Source organism: Manis javanica, chromosome 2 (assembly GCF_040802235.1).
Source record: "Manis javanica isolate MJ-LG chromosome 2, MJ_LKY, whole genome shotgun sequence".
NCBI classification, from domain to species: domain Eukaryota; kingdom Metazoa; phylum Chordata; class Mammalia; order Pholidota; family Manidae; genus Manis; species Manis javanica.
Window position 1 is genome coordinate 76,356,727 of NC_133157.1, and position 22,171 is coordinate 76,378,897.

Below are 22,171 nucleotides of genomic sequence, written 5' to 3' on the forward strand. Positions count from 1 at the left end.
AAAGTGCTCCTAGATAGGTAGTAGTCCTAAACAAAAAAGTAAATTCTCCCTGGAGCGGTAGACTTTCAACCCTGACCTATAGGATTACCACAGATAAAGTTTAGCTAAACAGAAGCTCATGATCTAAATTTATACAATAATGAGGAAACTATACTGCTTTGTAAGAGAATCAGCAGAAACAATCAATACAAGAATTAGATTCCCAAGACCATCAGATATTGGAGTTACCAGGTATGGGAGAGAAAATAAATACATATAATTAAAACTTGAGCAAAAAGCAAATATTTTAAAAGGCTGCATAGACTTAAAATTTTTAAAAACACGTATCATTGATAAAGCTAAAAACTCAGTGGTTGTATAAAACAGTGGATTAAACAGAAAAGAGTGAGATGATGCTGCTTTTAGCAAACTGTCAGATCTGGTTTTCTGTCTTATTATATAAGTAGATTAATCCTAAAAAAACCCATTATTTTAAATGACTTTGTTGGCTCTAGAGTAAATAAAGGGTATTTCAAAGGGCTTCTCTCCAAAGAAAAGTAAGAAGTAGCAAAAGACAAGATATTCCAAGAGAAAATGTCAATATATTCATTTCTACAGGGTGAATTGAGACTTGGGCAAGCATCAATGAGGAGGAACTGACCCTTAGATGTTTATATTAAGCTGGAAACTTCAAAAGGGTTTAAATATTTATAACTAAAAAGATTTATTAAAATTAATGACCAAGTGTTTGAACTGACATCAGAAAAGCAAAACAATAGACTCAGAGAACATAGAAGGAAATAGATACTAAAGATGGGAGCAAAACAATACAACAGAAATAAGTATAAGACAAGTGATTAGGTCAAAATGATATTCTTTGAAAAGATTTAAAAACAGGTAAGTGTTTTAAGAGAAATTAAAATATAAATAATACACAGAATAGGGACACTATAGCAGAGATTACAAACATAAGAGACTATAGTAAATGCCAATAAATTTGAAGATTCATATAAAATGGACAATCTTCTGACACCTAAAGTTGATCAGAACTGACAAGAGGAAACATACAGGTGAAAGAGTCCTCTAACCAGCAAAGGAATTAAGCCCAGAGTTCACAATCTTCCACCAAGAAAATACCAGACTGACAGCATTAGGGAGGTAAATTCTACCAAATCGCCATAAAAAGATAATGCCAATCTTAATAAAGAAAAATTTCCAGACAGTAGAAAAAGAAAGACTGTTCTTTTTTTTATCTTACAAAGTTTATATAATCTTGATACCAAAAATGGGTGAGGACTGTAAGAAAAAGGAAATTCACAGGTCAAATGTACTTGCAAATATATAAGCAAAATTTTCAACTATTATATTAGCTACCCTAAGATCACTAGGGTGAGAAAGGACATGCCCAAGTTGAGTCATCCAACGATGTGAAGATGGTTTCCTGTCAGGAATATATAGTTTACCACATTTTACTTCTTTTAATTTGGTTTTTAAAAATTGGATAAACACTTATACTGAGGTTTCTTGAACTGGACACTGCCCAAAATGGTTTAAATATCTTCTCCTTTTACACCTCCTACTGTCTCTGGGAGAAGGTCCCATTTTACTTCAGTTTTAAATTTGCCAAGCTAAGGTAATATTCACAAGACTGTGTGGAAGGTCAGTGATGGAATCAGAACAGGAACTCAAACGGTTTAGAACTCCTGTGATCCCTTTGTGCATGGAACCAGGGCTCCACATTGCCACTGACATCACAGCAGAAAAGACGAACCATGCACTAACTTTATAGATGAAGTATATAGTATAGGTATGAAGTAGAGGAAAAGGAGCCATGTGCTTCTCTTGAAAGATGTAGAGAAAGCAAGCATACACATTGCTAGATATATTTCCCAATTTCTTTTGCTTGTTTTCTGACCTTCTTTTTAGTGTGTTTTGCCATGGAGAAAATTTTAATTCATATGTAGTTAATTGTATCATTTTGTTCTTTGTAGCTTAGAAAGTTATTCCTCATGAATAATTTCTTTTCAAGTATCCTGGGTTTTTACTGATACTTTTAGAGTTTCATTATTTTTACATCTTTTACATAGCTGATATATTTAAAATTCATTAATAATTAGCCAAATTTTCCCATTTTGTTTAATAATTTTTTCTCTACTCCAAAATGTCAATTTTATTATAATATCTATTCCCTTACACATGTGAATTTAATTTTAATTTAAGATGCTTTCTATTCTACTGATTGGTTTATCTATTTCTGAACATAAATGCTACTTTAATTATAATATGAAAAGTGTAACATAGTAAACACAATATAATACATAATAAATAACAAAATAATGTAACATAATATAATTTACCATATACAAGGTCAAAAGAGAACAAAGCTACACAATCTTTTGAAATACCTTCAAAAGATATTTTGTAAAGTTCATTATTCATTTCTAATTTTTTTAAATATTGAAGTAAGAATAGATAAATGCTTCCACAACATGAAGGAATTAGATATCCAAAAAAAAGATAAATATTAAAATTTTAGTAATAATAATTAATAAAGGACAAGACAAATGTGTCTAACATAATGTTAAATAAGAAGTGCTATTTAACATTGTTTTTTAAGCACTGATGAATTCAATTAAAAAATATCATCTCATTCTTCTTAATGTCTATATAGTTTTTCATTGCGTGAATATAACAATCCAATTTTATTGAATTTTAATTGATTAATTGCTGATGTGCATCTGGTTTCTACATTTTTATAGAATTTTATTTTCCAAATTGTTTCAAACTCTGGGACTTTCTCCTATATTCATATTTTTTGAAAGAAACAATATTTTCCCAGAGTATGTATCACTGCTTCCTGCTTAAGCCAGTAACAGACTGGGGATTTCTCTCAGTTCCTCCCTTTATAATCCTAGCAAGATGACAGAAGGACAATGGAAAGCAAGTAGGTCTTCTGCTTTAAGAGTGTGGAGATAAATCTTGGTGATAAAAATGTGGTGCAGACTAAAAATATGAACAAATATTTTTCCAGCTATACTTACATATAAGTCCCTGGCTTGATTCTGTAGAGGATGACTAGAATGTAGGATTTCCTCTCAAAGTGCTTCCATTAGGATAAATAAGAAAAGTATGGTTGGATGTCTAATCCAAGACACACAGACTATAATGTACTTTTCTCTCATAGCAAAATTTGGCGGAGTCATGGTAGGTTTTCTTTTTTCTTTTTTTTATTTTCTAACTGTATATATTTTATTATTATATCATTTATATGATACAAATTAAATATAATATATAACAATTATTACATTATTAATTATATTACTATATCTGGCTATACATATACATTTTTATTTATTTATTTATTTATTTATTTATTTATTTATTTATTTATTTATTGAAGAACATTATGTTTACTAGGCTCTCCCCTACCCCAAGAACCCCCCAAAAAACCCCATTACAGTCACTGTCCATCAGCATAGTAAGATGTGTAGAATCACTACTTGTCTTCTCTGTGTTGCACAGCCCTGCCCTTTCCCCCACCCCCCACATTATTCATGCTAATCGTAATACCCGCTTTCTTCTTCCCTGCCCTTATCCCTCCCTACACTCCCTTTCTCTCCAGTCGCTTTCCCTTTTGTAACTGTTAGTCCATTCTTGTTCTGTGATTCTGCTGCTGTTTAGTTCCTTCAGTTTTTCTTTTGTTCTTTTGTTTCTTTGTTCTTTCACTCATCCACAGATGAGTGAAATCATTTGGTATTTGTCTTACTCCACTTGGCTTATTTCACTGAGCATAATAATCTCTAGCTCCATCCATGTTGTTGCAAATAGTAAGATTTGTTTTCTTCTTATGGCTGAATAATATTCCATTGTGTATATGTACCACACCTTCTTTATCCATTCATCTACTGATGGACACTTAGGTTGCTTCCATTTCTTGGCTATTGTAAACAGTGCAGCGATAAACATAGGGGTGCATCTGTCTTTTTCAAACTGGACTGCTGCATCCTTAGGGTAAATTCCTAGAAGTGGAATTCCTGGGTCAAATGGTAAGTCTATTTTGAGCGTTTTGAGGAACCTCCATACTGCTTTCCACAATGGTTGAACTAATTTACATTCCCACTAGCAGTGTAGGAGGGTTCCCCTTTCTCCACAACCTCGCCAACATTTGTTGTTCTTTGTCTTTTGGATGATAGTCATCCTTACTGGTCTGAGGTGATATCTCATTGTGGTTTTCATTTGCATTTCTCTGATAACTAGAAATGTGGAGCATCTTTTCATGTGTCTGTCGACCATCTGAATTTCTTCTTTGGAAAACTGTCTATTCAGGTCCTCTGCCCATTTTTTAATTGGATTATTTGCTTTTTGTTTGTTGAGGTGCATGAGCTCTTTATATATTTTGGATGTCAATCCTTTATCAGATCTGTCATTTACGAATATATTCTCCCATACTGACTGTAGGGTACCTTTTTGTTCTATTGATGGTGTCCTTTGCTGTACGGAAGCTTTTCAGCTTGACATAGTCCCACTTGTTCACTTTTGCTATTCTTTTCCTTGCCCAGAGAGATATATTCATGAAGAAGTCACTAATGTTTATTTCCAAGAGATTTTTGCCTATGTTTTTTTCTAAGAGTTTTATGGTTTCATGACTTATATTCAGGTCTTTGATCCATTTTGAATTTACTTTTGCATATGGGGTTAGACAGTGATCCATTCATTCTCTTACATGTAGCTGTCCAGTTTTGCCAGCACCATCTGTTGAAGAGACTGTCATTTCCCCATTGGATGTCCATGGCTTCTTTATTGAATATTAATTGACCATATATGCTTGGGTTAATGTCTGAAGTCTGTAATCTGTTCCACTGGTCCATGACTCTGTTCTTGTGCCGGTACCAAATTGTCTTGATTACTATGGCTTTGTAGTAGAGCTTGAAGTTGGGGAGTGAGATCCCCGCCACTTTATTCTTCTTTCTCAGGATTGCTTTGGCTATTCGGGGTCTTTGGTGTTTCCATATGAATTTTTGAACTATTTGTTCCAGTTTGTTGAAGAATGTTGTTGGTAATTTGATAGGGATTGCATTAAATCTGTAGATTGCTTTGGGCAGGATGGCCATTTTGACGATGTTAATTCTAGCCAAGAGCATGGGATGAGTTTCCATTTGTTAGTATTCTCTTTAATTTCTCTTAAGAGTGTCTTATAGTTTTCAAGGTATAGGTCTTTCACTTCTTTGGTTAGGTTTATTCCTAGGTGTTTTATTCTTTTTGATGCAATTGTGAATGGAATTGTTTTCCTGATTTCTCTTTCTATTAGTTCATTGTTAGTGTATAGGTAAGCCACAGACTTCTGTGTGTTAATTTTGTATCCTGCAATTTTGCTGTTTTCTGATATCAGTTATCATAGTTTTGGAGTGGAGTCTTAGGGTTTTTTATGTACAATATCATGTCATCTGCAAGTAGTGACAGTTTAACTTCTTCTTTACCAATCTGGATTCCTTGTATTTCTTTGTTTTGTCTAATTGCCGTGGCTAGGACCTCCAGTACTATGTTAAATAACAGTGGGGAGAGTGGGCATCCCTGTCTTGTTCCCGATCTCAGAGTAAAAGCTTTCAGCTTCTCACTGTTCAGTATGATGTTGGCTGTGGGTTTACCATATATGACCTTTATTATGTTGAGTTACTTGCCCTCTATACCCATTTTGCTGAGAGTTTTTATCATGAATGGATGTTGAATTTTGTCAAATGCTTTTTCAGCATCTATGGAGATGATCATGTGGTTTTTGTCTTTCTTTTTGCTGATGTGGTGGATGATGTTGATGGATTTTTGAATGTTGTACCATCCTTGCATCCCTGGGATGAATCCCACTTGGTCATGGCATATGATCCTTTTGATATATTTTTGAATTCAGTTTGCTAATATTTTATTGAGTATTTTTGCATCTACATTCATCAGGGATATTGGCCTGTAATTTTCTTTTTTGGTGGGGTCTTTGCCTGGTTTTGGTATTAGGGTGATGTTGGCTTCATAGAACGAGTTTAGGAGTATTCCCTCCTCTTCTATTTTTTGGAAAACTTTAAGGAGAATGTGTATTATGTCTTCTCTGAATGTCTGATAAAATTCTGAGGTAAATCCATCTGGCCCAGGTGTTTTTCTCTTGGGTAGTTTTTAGATTACTGCTTCAATTTCTTTGTTGGTAATTGGTTTGTTTAGATTTTGTGTTTCTTCCTTGGTCAGTCTTGGAAGGTTGTATTTTTCTAGGAAGTTGTCCATTTCTTCTAAGTTTTCTAGCTTCTCAGCATACAGGTTTTCATAGTAGTCTCTAATAGTTCATTGTATTTCTGTTGGGTCCGTTGTGATGTTTCCTTTCTCAATTCTGATTCTGTTGATGTGTGTTGATTCTCTTTTTCTCTTAATAAGACTGGCTAGAGGCTTATCTATTTTGTTTATTTTCTCAAAGAAACAGCTCTTGGTTTCATTGATTTTTTCTGTTGTTTCATTCTTTTCAATTTTGTTTATTTCTTCTCTGATCTTTATTATGTCCCTCCTTCTGCTGAGTTTAGGCCTCATTTGTTCTTCTTTTTCCAATTTTGATAATTGTGACATTAGACTATTCATTTGGGTTTGTTCTTCCTTCTTTAAATATGCCTGGATTGCTATATACTTTCCTCTTAAGACTGCTTTCGCTGCGTCCCACAGAAGTTGGGGGTTTGTGTTGTTGTTGTCATTTATTTCCATATATTGCTGGATCTCCATTTTAATTTGGTCATTTATCCACTGACTATTTAGAAGCATGTTGTTAAGTCTCCATGTGTTTGTGAGCCTATTTGCTTTCTTGGTACAATTTATTTCTAGTTTTATACCTTTGTGGTCTGAAAAGTTGGTTGGTAGGATTTCAATTTTTTGGAATTTACTGAGGCTCTTTTTGTGGCCTAGTATGTGGTCTATTCTGGAGAGTGTTCCATGTGAACTTGAGAAGAATGTGTATCCTGTTGCTTTTGGGTGTAGAGTTCTATAGATGTCTATTAGGTCCATCTGTTCTAATGTGTTGTTCAGTGCCTCTGTGTCCTTACTTATTTTCTGTCTGGTGGATCTGTCCTTTGGAGTGAATGGTGTGTTGAAGTCTCCTAAAATGAATGCATTGCATTCTATTTCCTCCTTTGATTCTGTTAATGTTTGTTTCACATATGTCAGTGCTCCTGTATTGGGTGCATAGATATTTATAATAGTTATATCATCCTGTTGGACTGTGCCCTTTATCATTATGTAGTGTCCTTCTTTATCTCTTGTTACTTTCTTTGTTTTGAAGTCTATTTTGTCTGACACTAGTACTGCAACACCTGATTTTTTCTCCCTATTGTTTGCATGAAATATCTTTTTCCATCCCTTGAGTTTTAGTCTGTGCATGCCTTTGAATTGAGGTCAGTCTCGTGTAAGCAGCATATAGATGGGTCTTGTTTTTTTATCCATTCTGTGACTCTGTGTCTTTTGATTAGTGCATTCAGTCCATTGACATTTAGGGTGATTATCGATAGTTATGTACTTATTGCCATTTCAGGCTTTAGATTCATGGCTACCAAAGGTTCCAGGTTACTTTCCCTACTATCTAAGAGTCTAACTTAACTCACTTAGTATGCTGTTACAAACACAATCTAAAGGTTCTTTTCTGTTTCTCCTCCTTTTTCTTCTTCTTTCATTCTTTATATATTAGGTATCAAATTCTGTACTTTTTCTCTATCCCTTGATTGACTTTGGGGATAGTCCATTTAATTTTGCATTTGCCTCGCAATCGGCTGCTCCACCCTCCCAACCATGATTTTACTACCTCTCGAGACAGCTGTCCAAACGTAGGAACACTTCTATCTATAGCAGTCCCTCCAAAATAGACTGCAGAGATGGTTTGTGGGAGGTAAACTCTCTCAGCTTTTGCTTATCTGGAGATTGTTTAATCCCTCCTTCAAATTTAAGTGATAATCTTGCCAGATAAAGTAATCTTGGTTCCAGTTCCTTCTGCTTCATAGCATTAAGTACATCATGCCACTCCCTTCTGGCCTCTAAGGTTTCTGCTGAGAAGTCTGATGTTAGTCTGAAGGGCTTTCCTTTGTATGTGATCTTATTTCTACCTTTGGCTGCTTTTAACAGTCTGTCTTTATCCTTGATCTTTCCCATTTTAATTACTATGTGTCTTGGTGTTGTCTTCCTTGGGTCCCTTGTGTAAGGGGATCTGTGTATCTCCATGGCCTGAGAGACTATCTCTTTCCCCAGATTGGGGAAGTTTTCAGCAACTACCTCCTCAATGACACTTTCTATCCCTTTCTCTCTCTCTTCTTCTGGTATCCCTATAATGCGAATGTTGTTCTGTTTGGATTGGTCACACAGTTCTCTCAATATTCTTTCATTTTTAGAGATCCTTTTTTCTCTCTGTGCTTCAGCTTCTTTGTATTCCTCTTCTCTAGTTTCTATTTCATTTATTGTCTCCTCCACCATATCCAACCTGCTTTTAATACCATCCATCGTGTTCTTTAATGATTGGATCTCTGACATGAATTCATTCCTGAGTTCTTGGATGTCCTTCCGTACCTCCATTCGGTTATTGATTATTTTTATTTTGAACTCCCTTTCAGGAAGAGTCACCAGGTCCATATCATTTAAATCTTTCTCAGGAGTTGTATTAACAATTTTACTCTGGACAAGGTTCCTTTGGTGTGTCATGTTTGTATATAGTGTCCAGAAGCTCTATTCTGGAGCTGCTGAGTCCCTGAAGTAATGTCTGGGGTCGCAGGGGAGAGGTACTGGTGCCTGGGGGTAGGAAAGAGCTGTTCCCTGCCTCCAGGCTGCTGTGTCTGTCTCCACTGCCTGAGCCAGTGGGCTGGGCATGCAGGTATAAGTTTTTGTCCCAAAGCAGCCAGATATGGATCCCTGCTTTCCACAAGCAGCCAGTATCCCAGTCTCCCGAGGAACTCTGCCTGTATTAACTGTCCAACCCGATAGTCATGCAAGTCTCATGAAAGCACCATGAAATGTAAGTTTGTGCTCCCAGAGCAGATCTCTGGAACTAGGTATTCAGCAGTCCCAAGCCTTCCTCTCCCTCCCTGCTCCATTTGTCATCCTCCCACCGGTGAGCTGGGGTGGGGGAGAGGCTCGGGTCCCACAGAGCAACAGCTCCCCGTTCGCTGAGGTCTGCTCTTTTCTCCAGGTGTGTGCAGTCTGATGCCATCCTCTTTCCTGTTGCTCTCTCAGGATTAGTTGCGCCAATTAAGTTTTCTAGTTGTATTCAGTTTTAGGAGAAAGCCACTGTTTCTCCTCTCACGCCACCATCTTTAATCCCACATATATATCCATGGTAGGTTTTTAATTAAAAGGATAATAAAACTTGTGTTGGAAGATAATTTTTCTGGTCTCTTCATGACAAAGAATTTGAAAGTGTCTAGAAGAAGGGAAATCAGCTTACCCAGAGTTAAACTTACATAAAGTTAAGAATTAATTAAATATTTGTGATGTATGTTTCTGTTGGTTATAATTTACATTCCTCTTTGATCCCAATTAATTATTCTCAAATATGCAACTAATGATGATTATTACTGTATGTATTGAGCTTTGCCTGAGCCCCAAAGAAACTGTCCCAAATTACTAGCTGTGATTTTCACTTGATTTCTGCTCTTGATTTTGGAACTTCTGGTCTTCAGCAGATTATAATGTGAAACTAAGCAGTCTCTTGAATATCACTGAAGGACCTTGCAGAGCTTATTGGTGAGAGTTTAGAAAACATTGGGCTCCTTAAAATTGATTCTTGTAGTGCTTTAGGAAAGATCACTTACCAAAATGATGACAATGCTTCTTGTCCTGTTATTTGCTACAGAAATGTCACTGAAATTTCTTGACTCAAGTTCCTTCTGCATGTGTGAATTTCACTAACAGTATTCAACTCCATTCTATTCCCATATAACATTTGAAAATGAACAAAATGAAGACTCAAAATTCACTTCAAAAAAGGTAATAAATATAAAACAGAATAGTTGATGAATGGATCCCTTGGAAAGTGGGTATTAATTATGGAAGATGCAGAATAATACCTGGTTTGAATTCTGTATTTGGAAAGTATTAACTTTCTAGCTCTGTGGCTTAATCTTGCTCAGTCTCATTTAATGCTCATCTCACAGGATGTTATTGTGAAGAATTTGCCATCATTCATATAAGGTATGATGTTAAGCAAACCTTTACCATATTGTCTTCTTGAATAAGTTCATGTCCTTAGGAGCTCACTGGAAAAGGTAATTGCTTATTTGTTTAAATTACTCTTCTTTTAAAGAGTTATTGGCTAAATTATATACCCCTCCCCACTTTAATATATGGAAGTCCTAACCCTTAACACCTCAGAATTAGTCTTAATTCTAATATGCAGTAAATGTGCAGGTACTGAAGAGATTTTGGAGAAATGCCACATGTACCTTTAAAAGGTAACTCAGGTGAAATAAGGTCAGATGAAAGAGTCCTAATCCAATATGACTGGTGTCTTATAAAAAGAAAATATTAGGAAAAAGACATGCATAAGAGGAAGGTCATGTGAAAACACAAGGAGAAAACAGCCATGTACAAGCCAAGGAGAGAGACCTCTGAAATCAACCCTGTTGATACCTTCTTTCAGACTTCTACTCTATAGAACTGTGAGCAAATACCACTTAGTCTGAGGTACTTTGTCTGGGAAGCCCTAGCATATTAATAAATCCTTTTATGGCTTCAAAATATTTAAGTTGAAAATTAAATATTTTTTATTATGGCTAGAAAACAAAAATAACATCTAAATTCCTTGTTGTAGTCTTTCTTCCTTATTTTCATGGCTAGTGATTTCCACATTAAGTCAATTTTCTGTATCTTCTAACCAGAGTTATGCTCATTCCTAGCCTTAATTCTAATATGCAGTAAATGTGCAGATACTGAATAGATTTTGGAGAAATGCCATATGTAGTATGTGTGTGTGTATGTGTGTAGTATGTGCATATACATATATATTCACATATTTTTAATTTACACCTTTTCTTTATTTTTTCCTTTGCTGTGATTTAGGAGTTTCTGTTTTTGTGACTATACAGCTGAATGCCAATCACTAAGCTTAATTCACCAAAAATTGTCAATAATAATAATAATGGGAAAGATAAGAGAGAGTGATGGAAGGGAGACAAAAACAGTCAGGGAGAACAATACTGTAAAGTATTAGGAACTTACTAATAGGATTAATTTAGTTTAGAGGGAATGACAGTAAATATCACCAATAAGCCCAACTGGTCTTTACTGACTGTTGGAGGCATCCCTGTATTTTGTTCTGTGTTTTCATCCATATGATTACCATTGCCTGGAAATAATTATTTGAACAACTACTATCACTGAATAGAAAAGGAATATGTCTTTAGAGAATCAACAGTAATTTTTCTATCAGATTAAAAAGCAAAGTTGACTAACTTTTTGGAAACCTCAGTCATATTTGTAAGCTGAAAAAAACTGGCTATTTAAGGTAGATGATGGAAAGAGACAAGCAACAGCTTTGAAGTTTGATATATCTGATAAATTCTCATTTCTATTCCTTAATTGGTAGGTAACCTTAGGCAAGTTTCATACCTCCCTGAAATTCAGTATATAAAATGGGCAGGATAATATATCACAAAATTCTTTAGGAATTATAAATCAATTTTTGAAATACAAGTACACAATATGTGTATAATTATGGGTTTTCAATAGGTATTTGACCTTTCATTTTCTCTACTGCTCTACCCCCCCATCAAAGAAAGAAAAATATTTTTTCTCCTTTTTGTTCACAACAAATACTTCATTGTTCTGAAGATGATGCATTAAACAGAAGATAGTTAAATGGTTTATCATAAGATTAGAAGGAAAAAACAGGTATTCATGAGAATTCCAAATTAGAATACAAATTTTCATTAGGTAACTACTTATGTAGGCTACTTTTCTGTTTACAATAAAAAAATTTAAAAGACCTAGTTCATCACTTCTTAAACTTGATAGTATTAGTTTACAAATTATATACCTGACCTCTACTAAATCTTCAGAGAATATAGGATTTTGCCTTTTTGATACTTTTGTTCAAATACTTCTGGCAAAAGGATCAATGACTTCAGTACAGAAAGCAAAAAACACTTCATCAAACTATATGTATTTTTGCCTCCATGCATTTATATCCTACCATGTTTCATAAAACACTGTGGTAGCTTACTGGAATACACACAATCCAACCTAACTGTAAGAATATTTAATATAAACAGACTCGAGGGAAACAGAGTATGAAAAAAGACTAGAAAAAGTGAACAGAGGGACATGTGGTTATTCATGTTTTTTTGATACTTTAAGATTCTCTGCAGATAAAACAACATGGTAAACACAATGGGTTACAAAAGTCACATTACTTGCAGGTGCCAGACGTATATTAACAGTCTGACACCAAGGGACAGCACAGAAAAACTATTCAAAGGTAGGTTTTTAAATCTTTGCTGTTTGAACCTTTTTAGAACAGATTTAATGAACGCCCCCACACATGTCCACACTGAACATATTGTTAATCACATATTCAAATTATGTCTCAAAGTCACTGGAAATAGTTTGGTGTCCCTGACCCTGGCATTTGAAACTGGTCTGTGATGTGTAAAACTCAGGAGGTATTAATATCCACTTTTCAACATCTGAACAGGAAAACAAAGCTTTTTCACAGTGATAATGAAGAACAAAGGAAATGCGAAGGATACAAAAGCCAAACGAATTACTTATGAAACATACGGACAAAACAAAACAAGCTAAATTCTGTTGACCTGGGGTCTCTGCACACACCCCATGGAAATAGCCCAGCCTAAATAAGAGTAAGGGTACTGTTACTTCACAGTGTAATCCTTTTGTATGTCCTTTCCAACAGTGGCTCCACTCAAGGACTTCTCTGATCAGCAGAACAGCAGACTGCCCAATGGGTGACAAAAAAACCTACTAATAAATAAATGACACTCACAAATTAACTGGCCTTATCATTTCCTTCCCTGTCCCGATCTGGTAGAATTACAGGAAAAAGCTCACACTCTGTATTAATGACTTAGTGTTGTATGCCTGCTTTCACACTTTCTAAGTGGTAAATTATATATTTTTCCCTTCATTGCTTTATATCAGGTGACAAGCATGGTAATAAATGACTACCAATGTTTCTGTTATTTTTTTCCTTCATTCCATTGTGGTTAGAGAAAATACTTTGTATTGAGGCCGGTGTTAGTGGGACACAGTCAGAGTTCAAAGCACCTATAAGAGTGGAGGCATATAGAGTTCAGGGACCCTGTAAGTTTCAAGGCCCAGGTAAGTTGCAGTCAGGAGGGACCTAGAGTCAAGACTTCATAATAAACAAGAAGCCACAAGCTGGATTTCTGGAAAATGGAGCCTGAAAAATAAGGGATTTATTTTTTGAACCCAGCTTCACCAGAGCAAGAAGCCCCAGTCATGTACGTTTCTCAGTGCTTATCAACCCTAGACACTGTAGTCCTGGCTGCATCCTACCTTGAAGCCCTCATGATTAGCAGGATCCCTTTTTCTTTTCACTCCTCATTAAAAGTTTTGCTGTTTGCTCCATATTCTTGTCTGTTGGTTTCATTCTTCATTGCCCCCAAGACACCATCCTGGGAAAAACAGCATCTCAACTAGTAACAATATGATCCCCATTTTTCAAAATATATTGAAACTTGTATTGTGGCCTACATATGGTTTATTCTGGAAAATATTCTATATGCACTTGAGAAGAATGTACATTCTGCTGTTGAGCAGAGTGATCTATATATGTCCATTATGGTTAGTTGGTTTATTGTGTTTATTCAAGCACCCTACATCCCTATTCATCTTCTGTCTAGATGTTTGTCCATTATTCAAAGTGGGATATTAATCTCCAACTATTGTTGTAGAACTGTCTATTTCTCTCTTCAATTCTGTCAATGTTTGCTTCATGTATTTGGGGGTTGTTTGGTACATATATGTTTATAGTTCTGTCTTCTTGATAAGTTGAACTTGTTATCAGTGTATAATGCCCCCTTTGCCTCTTACAATAGTTTTTGATTTACAGTTTATTTTGTGTGATATTAATATAACCACACCAGATTTTTTTAGTTACTATTTGCATGGAAAATGTTATGCCCTGCATTAACTTTTGTCCTATTTTTGTCTTTTGATCTTAAGTGAGTTCTTCTTTAGATAGCATATAGTTGGATCCTGTTGATGTTTTTAATGCATTCTGCTAATTTTTTTTTTATTAGAGAGCTTTACCCACTTACATATTTAAAAAATTACTGTTCAGGAAGAACTCAATTTGCCCAGTTTGCTATTTGTTTTCGGTATGTCATACATTTTTCACCTTTCATATCCTCCATTACAGGCTTCTTTTGTGTTCTGTTTGTAGTGAGGTGTTCTGATTCCCTTTTCATTTCATTTTGTGTATAATCTATTGGTATTTTCTTTGTGTTTATTATTGCTGTGCTTTTGATTGTTGAAGACTATAGTAGTCTCTTTGTTTAGGGACTTTTCCAAACGATTTTTGCAAGAACTATATTCCTCATCATGCATAGTCACAGAAGTCACTATTCCTTTAGCTTATGTTTAATATTTTGATGGAGATTTTCTTAAATTCTAGGACCCCAAAACAAACAAAACCAAAAATATTCATACACACAAACATACATATACATACACATGCACACACAAAACCACACACCTCTCCCAGTTTCTGCAGAGTCACTCTTTGCTGGGATGTTCCTTCAACCATTAACTAACTCACACTCAGGGAATCAGCCTAGGGTAAAAGCTTAGTCTCTCCTCTAGTGTTTTCTGAGAAGGCATCTTTTCTTGAGTATAAAGGTAGATTTCTTAACTTCTCTATATACATGGGTAATTTTGAATGTCCTAATATCCCAAAAAATCTCCCCCAACTTCTGCTCCTGAACCTTACATGATCTATTGTATTTCAGTCATAATCTTTTGTTCCAATCATCTGTGTTTTGTTCTTTCACCTTGCTACAATGACTGATGCCTTTTTAGCCTGTTCCAAGTTAGGTAAAACAGAGATGAATATTTTGTGTCCTTCCTCTAAGTAGTCCCCAGACTGTTTTAAAACAGGTACACACAATAATTTGAGAGTAGGATCTCTTCCGCCCCTTTAGAACCAGGGTTCAGGATCCCATACTGAAAATTTAGGCTGTTGCTGCTTTAAGGCTGTCATTGCCTTGAGAGTCCACCACTTTAAGGCCATCACTACCCTGGAAACTGGAAGGGGTGAGGGCAAATAAAAGGGCCAAAGAACTTTCCTACTATTTCAAATTGTCAATTGGTGTTTGCTTGGTTGCTGGTTTTTGTTTCCCAGAGGTCTAGCAACATTGGTCTTAACCTTTTCTGCTTGCTTTTCAATGTTTCTGTGTGGGAATGAGTGCTTAGGAATGCTTACTCCACTGTTTTGCTGATGATGGTTCTAAGTGGTTACATCGCAGGTGGTTGAAAAAACATTTAATGAGTAAGACTGTGAGAAATTCTACCTGCACAGATTTGAGCCTGAATTAGAGGAAGAAAATGTATCATCCAATGATCTTGATCTCAGAACAGAGAAGTCAGGTCTCCTGTTAGATACAGAATAGGGGACATTTGTAGTTCTAAATAAGATAATTCGATTTTTTTTAGAAGGAGGCATTTTTTGAATTGTATATGTTGATAAATAATGAATGGAGTATAGGGGATATATATTTTATTATATATCCAATATCCCTTACTTTAAGAACTACATGTGGCTAGTCTCCAAAGGTACCACTGTAGGCCCCACTGAATCATGCCTTCAGTGTTCATGCCTTTGTATCACATGCCTTATCATACTGAATTGGGCTCTATGTGGTACCAACAAAACTGTAGTAGAAATGATTCTAAATGACTTCGGACACTAGGTCATAAGAAACTTTGCAGTTTCTAACTTGCTCTCTGAGAACTTTGGCTCTGGGGTATCCAGCCACCATGTAAGTAATCTAAGTACCTAGTAACCACCATGCTGTGGGAGTGTCTTGGCCCATGTCATGGGGAGGTTGCCATAAAGAGAGAGAGAGAGACTAAGAGATGCCTGGTCAGTGTGTTATGAGTAAAGAAACCATTTTAAGCATTCAGCTCCAGCAGAGGCCACATAAAGAAAACTGAATAATCCAGCCAGTATCTACAACCAAGGTCTTAGACACACAGTCCTAACTGAGTCATTCCAGCCATCTTTGTACAAGTCATCCGGATGAGAGCTCAACTTTTATGGGCAGAGTGAGTCATCTCCACTCTTAAATGCCCCAATTCATCACCCATAAAATCGCGAGCATAATTAAATAGTAATTACACCACTAAGTTTCAGAGTAGTTAATAATACTAAAATATGGCTCTATTCTAGCTTTACCCACATGGTTTCATTGGAAGATTTTTGTTCATACTCGTAACTCTCATCTCTAGGTCTAATTGATTGAGTCAGGGAGAGTCCCTTGAGCCAAATTTGATCATTGAAACCCTTTCCAGGGAATGTGGAACCGAAAGAGTGGCATATAAAACTGCAGAGTTGTTTGTACATTATTTACATCTTCTGAATTTAAGACCTTTTTAAAGAATGAATAAGAAGAACGAAGATGGTATGCATAGAGAAGTAAAGATGAGAAAGTGGAGAGGAGAGGAAAAGACAGAGAGAGAGAACTCTAGAGCAGGTAAATGAGAGACCAGGAGAAGGAAAGAGCAATCGCAGTGGTCAGAGACATTGAGAGAGAACGACACTTCTTGATCTCCCACTGCATCCCTTGTAACTGTCAATGCCTAAGAACTAACTTTTCACTACCCTTGGTTACTAGGAGATCCCAATATCCCTCCAACAATTATTTTCTTGCTCAGTCTAGCACAGGTATATTTTCTCTTGTTTCAACCAAGGATTTGTAATTTGTGCATATGTACATCCTAATTCTTCCAAAATGTATCTCAAGTTCAAAAAAATAGATACAGACCCTTAGTCTAGGGGAAATGATAATATTTACTAATATGTTATTTTTGCATGTACCTTTGAGAATAAAAAAAATAAAAAGGTAAGAAAAGTGTGCAGGGTAATGTGCATTAGTAAATTGAAGTAAGGAAGAATGGAAAAGCAAGGCATAGGAAAATATAGAACTATAGGCCAAGGGAGAAGAAAAAAATGTCAGTATGGAGTAACAGAGAGAAAAAAGAAGGAAAAGAATTTAAGTGGATTTTAAGTAGTGAATATTTAGTTTTCAACTCTTATATCAGAGTGTTTCCATGCATCTGAAAATTGCAAGCCTGTTTCTAGAATCTTTATATTTTTCAGCCTCAGAACAAATGGTAGCTTGCATTTTTTTTTTTTTTTTTTTTAGATAAGGGACCTGGGACAGCTACAGAGGCTAGGTGGCTTTTTCTTCTCTGAATGGGTAAATGTCCTTGTTCTGCCTTCCAAGCTGTCAGTATTAGAGCAAAGAAATGTCAAGTACCATTTAGTTCAGAATACACTGATTTGGCAACACAGAAACCAATTTGGCTTAATGACTTGGCCCTTCCTAACTAGAGTATATGACCATAGTGAATGAAACTTGCAACTTAGTGAAATGTTCAAGATACATTAACATAGGCACTTAAGTGGAGAATTCAAAACAAAACAGAAAAATTCAGGTCATGGGTTGAAACAAAAGTACACTCAGTTGTACTCAGTTTCCTCTTGTAAAACTCTTTTTAATTTGAGTGGACAGTACACTGAGATTACCTGAGTTGGGGCTAAGGAAAGCCAAGCTGTCCCTGCCACACTGTGTTCTCTTGGGTTGTTTAATAAAGACACAAGTTGAGTTACTGATAAAACAGTGGGAAAAATCAATCCCTCAGATACAAAGGACTGCTCTTGAAAAACGTGGATTGTTGTAGTTACTTTGCTCTTCTGTCCTCTGAAGTCTCAATCTTAACCTTGGCCCAAGTGGAGAGATACTTTTTAAACCACTTCCCCCATTTAATGGCTGTTGAAAAAGAGAAACTTGGTTCTTTTCTTGTCCTTTCAGCCAGACATCTTATCCCAAAATCTATTTAGGTTGTTGAAGCTTAACCTTACCTAGCAAGGGACTTACGGGAAGTTTCTTACTGCTTGAGAGATCGGTGCCAGTGTATGTGTCTGCAAAGAAAGAAGAAAATAATGAAGAAAAGTTGGTTATCAAATACCCAAGAGTGAATCTTTCCATACCAAGGTATGTGGAAGCAACTTTTTCAAAGGCTAATCTGTCAGCATTTTCAGCCTTTTATTACATTTATTTTGAAAGTAACATGTCAATAATTATCAATGAATTCTTTCTGGATTTTTAGTTTTGCAAAATCCCCTGAATTCATGTTGTCAAGTCACTGCTCTCTACCCTATATTACTTATAATCACTACTTATGGCCTCTCTCTTCCAAGGAAACCAGATCCTGAGATGTATCCTTTGTTGGTCTTGGTGGAATAAGTTGAGCCCCTGTGAGATGTTTAAATTGTAGTACAGTGAAACTAAGATGGGGAGATCTGGAAAGATCTGCAGAGATGGCTTGTGGAGCATGGCCAGAGGTGGGAGAAGAGACATGTGCACAGAGAGGGAAAGAAACTGTGGAAACACATAGTTTTGTTGTGTGGTAAAGGATGAAAACTTCCCCCTCTTTGGTAAATATGGATAAGGAGAGTGGCCCCGTGGAAGCAAAGTACTTTTGGTTCACCTTTGAATAAGATCACTAATAAGAATACAAATATTGGTCACACTAGCTTTCACATGATACCACCATGGCCTTTGTTTCCCTGTTCATACCTCTAATTAAGTCCACTTCTTTCCTTAAGGTCATTCTCACATTGCATCTCAAACGTACAGTTGTTGACATACTCATCCCACAATGGTCCCTTCTTTGTCCTCCTTAAGCTCTCATTATCTGTAAAAACTGGTTTTTGAACTTAGAGAGTGTCCCATATAATAAATAAGCTTTTTCATTAGCATATCTTACATCCTCAACACAGTTAGAAGCTTCTGTGGGACTGGAATCATAAATTTTGTTATTTTTCTCAGTACTTTCACTTACTATGACAATGATTGTATTCATTTATCTAAACATTATTTATCGAGTATTAACTAAAGTACTTCAACTCAGTAAATATTGCTTGAAGGAATGCATGAATGAGGGAGTATGCTACAGGCTGCATAACATACTACCTAATGTGAAAATATAAAAGGCACAAAATAAAATCATAAACACAAAAATAAGCCAAAAAGGGGACCAAGACTTTCTGCAAAATATCCATCTCTTTGTTGGGTCATTCCATGACCTGAAAGATTTTGGCAGCTGAATAATAATGTTAAACAATTGAAATTCTCTCAAGTCTATTCAACTTTATCACTAGACACTTTTATACTTTTCAGGGATTTTAGTTAAAAAAGGTGCATAATGATTTTATAGATAAGACATTAATAAATCTATAAATATTTAAATCTCCATTTCTACATAAGCTTTCTTCATTACTGGGTTCTGAAAGTTTTAACTAAAATACATGATAAATAAATGTTAGACATTATCTTTCTAAGTGTTTTGTAGTAAACATATTCTCTCTTCTCTACAGTGCTTTCCAATTTTCATAGGTGCAGTTCTTAAATGAGTTTTGCTCTGGATGATGGAATATGTAAGCTGTAAATGAATTGTGAATTGTGTGCATATGTTTTAAGAAGCCTTCAAAATGGCACAGCTATGGGAATACATTGAATATTTAAATAACTAAAAAATGAAATAATTTCTTCAGAATTATATCTTTCTAGTTGGGATATTGTCTGCTGTGGTTTGCTAAAATTTCCCTTTAGAGTGGTTTTAATTTTTTTTCTGAACAGAATAATATTTTCTTTGGGAAAAACCTATCAGAGATGATAGATAGATAGATGATAGTCTCTGGTAGGTCTGTATTCTATAAAATAGGTATAATTTCAATATTTTATATTTTATATGATGCTTTCTATACTTGCAAAGTCATTGTATGCTTGGTAATTGAATATAGTTAATTACTTTGAAAAATGTTTGTAGGAAACCTAGGATATAAGAGGCAGTAGGTAATATCAAATAATTCCATATTCCATGTGTTTCAAAGCACTTTACAGATTAATGATTTAAATACTGTAGGTCAGCACCCACATGGTAGAGAGCAAAGCTACTGCTTTATCTACCTTGGCTCACGCAAAGCAATGAAAAGGTTTATAAAGAAGTGGAATATTGTGCAGAGTACCGAGGTCTCCCTGACCCCCTGTACAATAAATGCCACACGATCTGATGTGCAGATACCGATCTCTGACCACTGTCTTGGCTTAGAATACTGAGATAATAGCTTCCCTATTGGGAATCCTCTCTAAAAATAATTATCAATAATGTAGTTTTGGCTGTTCAAATTTGAGTGTGGAAAATCATTGGAATTCATGGTGAGGGGATGTGAAATAAAAAATTACTAGTGCACTTACATGTCTTAATTAATGAAATTTTTTATTTTTTATAAATCAATGCTGATACATTTGGATGTTCTAGTCACCTTCTATATAGTAAGGCAGTTTTATGATTGTTTTAAATCTATGTCTGTCACATTAGATTATGAATTCTCAGAGTAAGCAACTGTATCTTTTCCATCCTGTACCCCGCAGACTAACCCATGTCTGGCACAGAGTAAGTGCTTAGTAACGGCAGCTGCTGTTCCTTTTAATTTGGACTGGGTTGTCCCAGTTCTCTGAGCCTGAGGCAAAGCTTACATGGAAGGCATAAACCCAGAGTTGTGTTTGATAACATAAAAAACTTGTATAGATATTTTTCTATTCTCTACCTTTCTCTTGGAATATCACTCATATGATTCTATTCCTTGGCATGTCTAGAACTTTCTGATTGAATGATGGGCATTTTATTTGGCTCTGTTTTTCTCAGTGGGAACCTTTTTTACTTCAAAAAAACTTCATCCTTCTTGGAAATGGAAGTTCTTCAAACTACAGATTACACATTGAAAAAATACTGGCAAATATCACAGGTATAACAAAATTTAGAAAATCAGAATTAATAAATTAACTACTGCCTAATCTATCTTTATAAAACTTTTCTCCTACTCTTTTAGCTGTGTTCTCTTTAATTGCTTCTTCAAATGACAGTGTATGTACTTTATAGATATAGATTTCTTTAACATGGTTGATCAGAATTTGCTTGTAGTTATTAATGGTTTAGAAGAGTTTATTTCAGCTTCACAATTTATTGCTAATGCCATATTAATTTGATTAATTGTAAAATTTGAGAAAACCTCTATAGATTATTTCTTCATAAATACTTTCTATTAAAAATGCATTACTGATTACAGCACTGCTACAGGTTTGCACACTGCAGGAATAAATACTGTTTCACACAATCTCCATTATGTCTATATACCTACACACATATGCACACATACTCCATTTGATCAATTGAATATATTTTTGGCAGGAGAAAATATATGTTTTGATTAAGCATTGATGAGAGCTGATACTTTTATTTATTATATATTGCATGTCTGATGATGGAAATACTTTTTTCACAGAAAAGCTTCTGGTTTTATACTCTTAAAAGTATAAAGTTAGTTATTTCTCCAAACTAACATGATTTCAGAGCTGTGAACTAAAGGATATGGCCATGTTGTAAGATTGCCTTAGTCCTTGTGCCTCTGTCTCAACTGCTGTTTAAGTCAGTAGAGTAGGCAGTAGGTGTATTTCTGGAAGTTATTCCTATGGTGGGAAAATAGTCAATTACACATCGTGTGTCTGAGAAATCACATAATAGTCTCAACTCAAGCTTCCCTTTAGCTAGACCCAAAAAAATCCTATGGCCATTCTGGTATGATGGAATACAGTAGGAACACAGGGGGAACACAACAGAGGGAAAATTGGAAAAGACACAGTGGTCTTATCTGATTAAAGTTAAATTATCTCACTTTTGAAAAATTTGCAAAAACATATGAATATATGAACTATTTTCTAAGGATCCTCCTAGTACCTGAAAAGTACCCATAGAGGTGTGGAGCTTTGAAGCTTAAGCTTCATTAGCTTCTAAGTAATTCTGCCTTGTATATATAGTGATTGAGAGGAGCTATGGGGAAGAGTTGTAACAGAAATAATAGTTATTAGAAATA

At 35.3% G+C, this 22,171-nt stretch overlaps 1 long non-coding RNA gene across 1 annotated transcript in view; it reads right to left on the bottom strand.

Annotated features, from left to right (window-relative positions):
• The window catches only part of LOC140845050 (uncharacterized), a 124,115-nt gene that overhangs the window by 15,275 nt on the left and 86,669 nt on the right, over positions 1–22,171 (bottom strand). The window contains exon 3 of the long non-coding RNA XR_012123679.1: positions 18,098–18,157. This is a non-coding gene — a long non-coding RNA (uncharacterized lncRNA). The remainder of the gene's footprint in view (positions 1–18,097; positions 18,158–22,171) is intronic.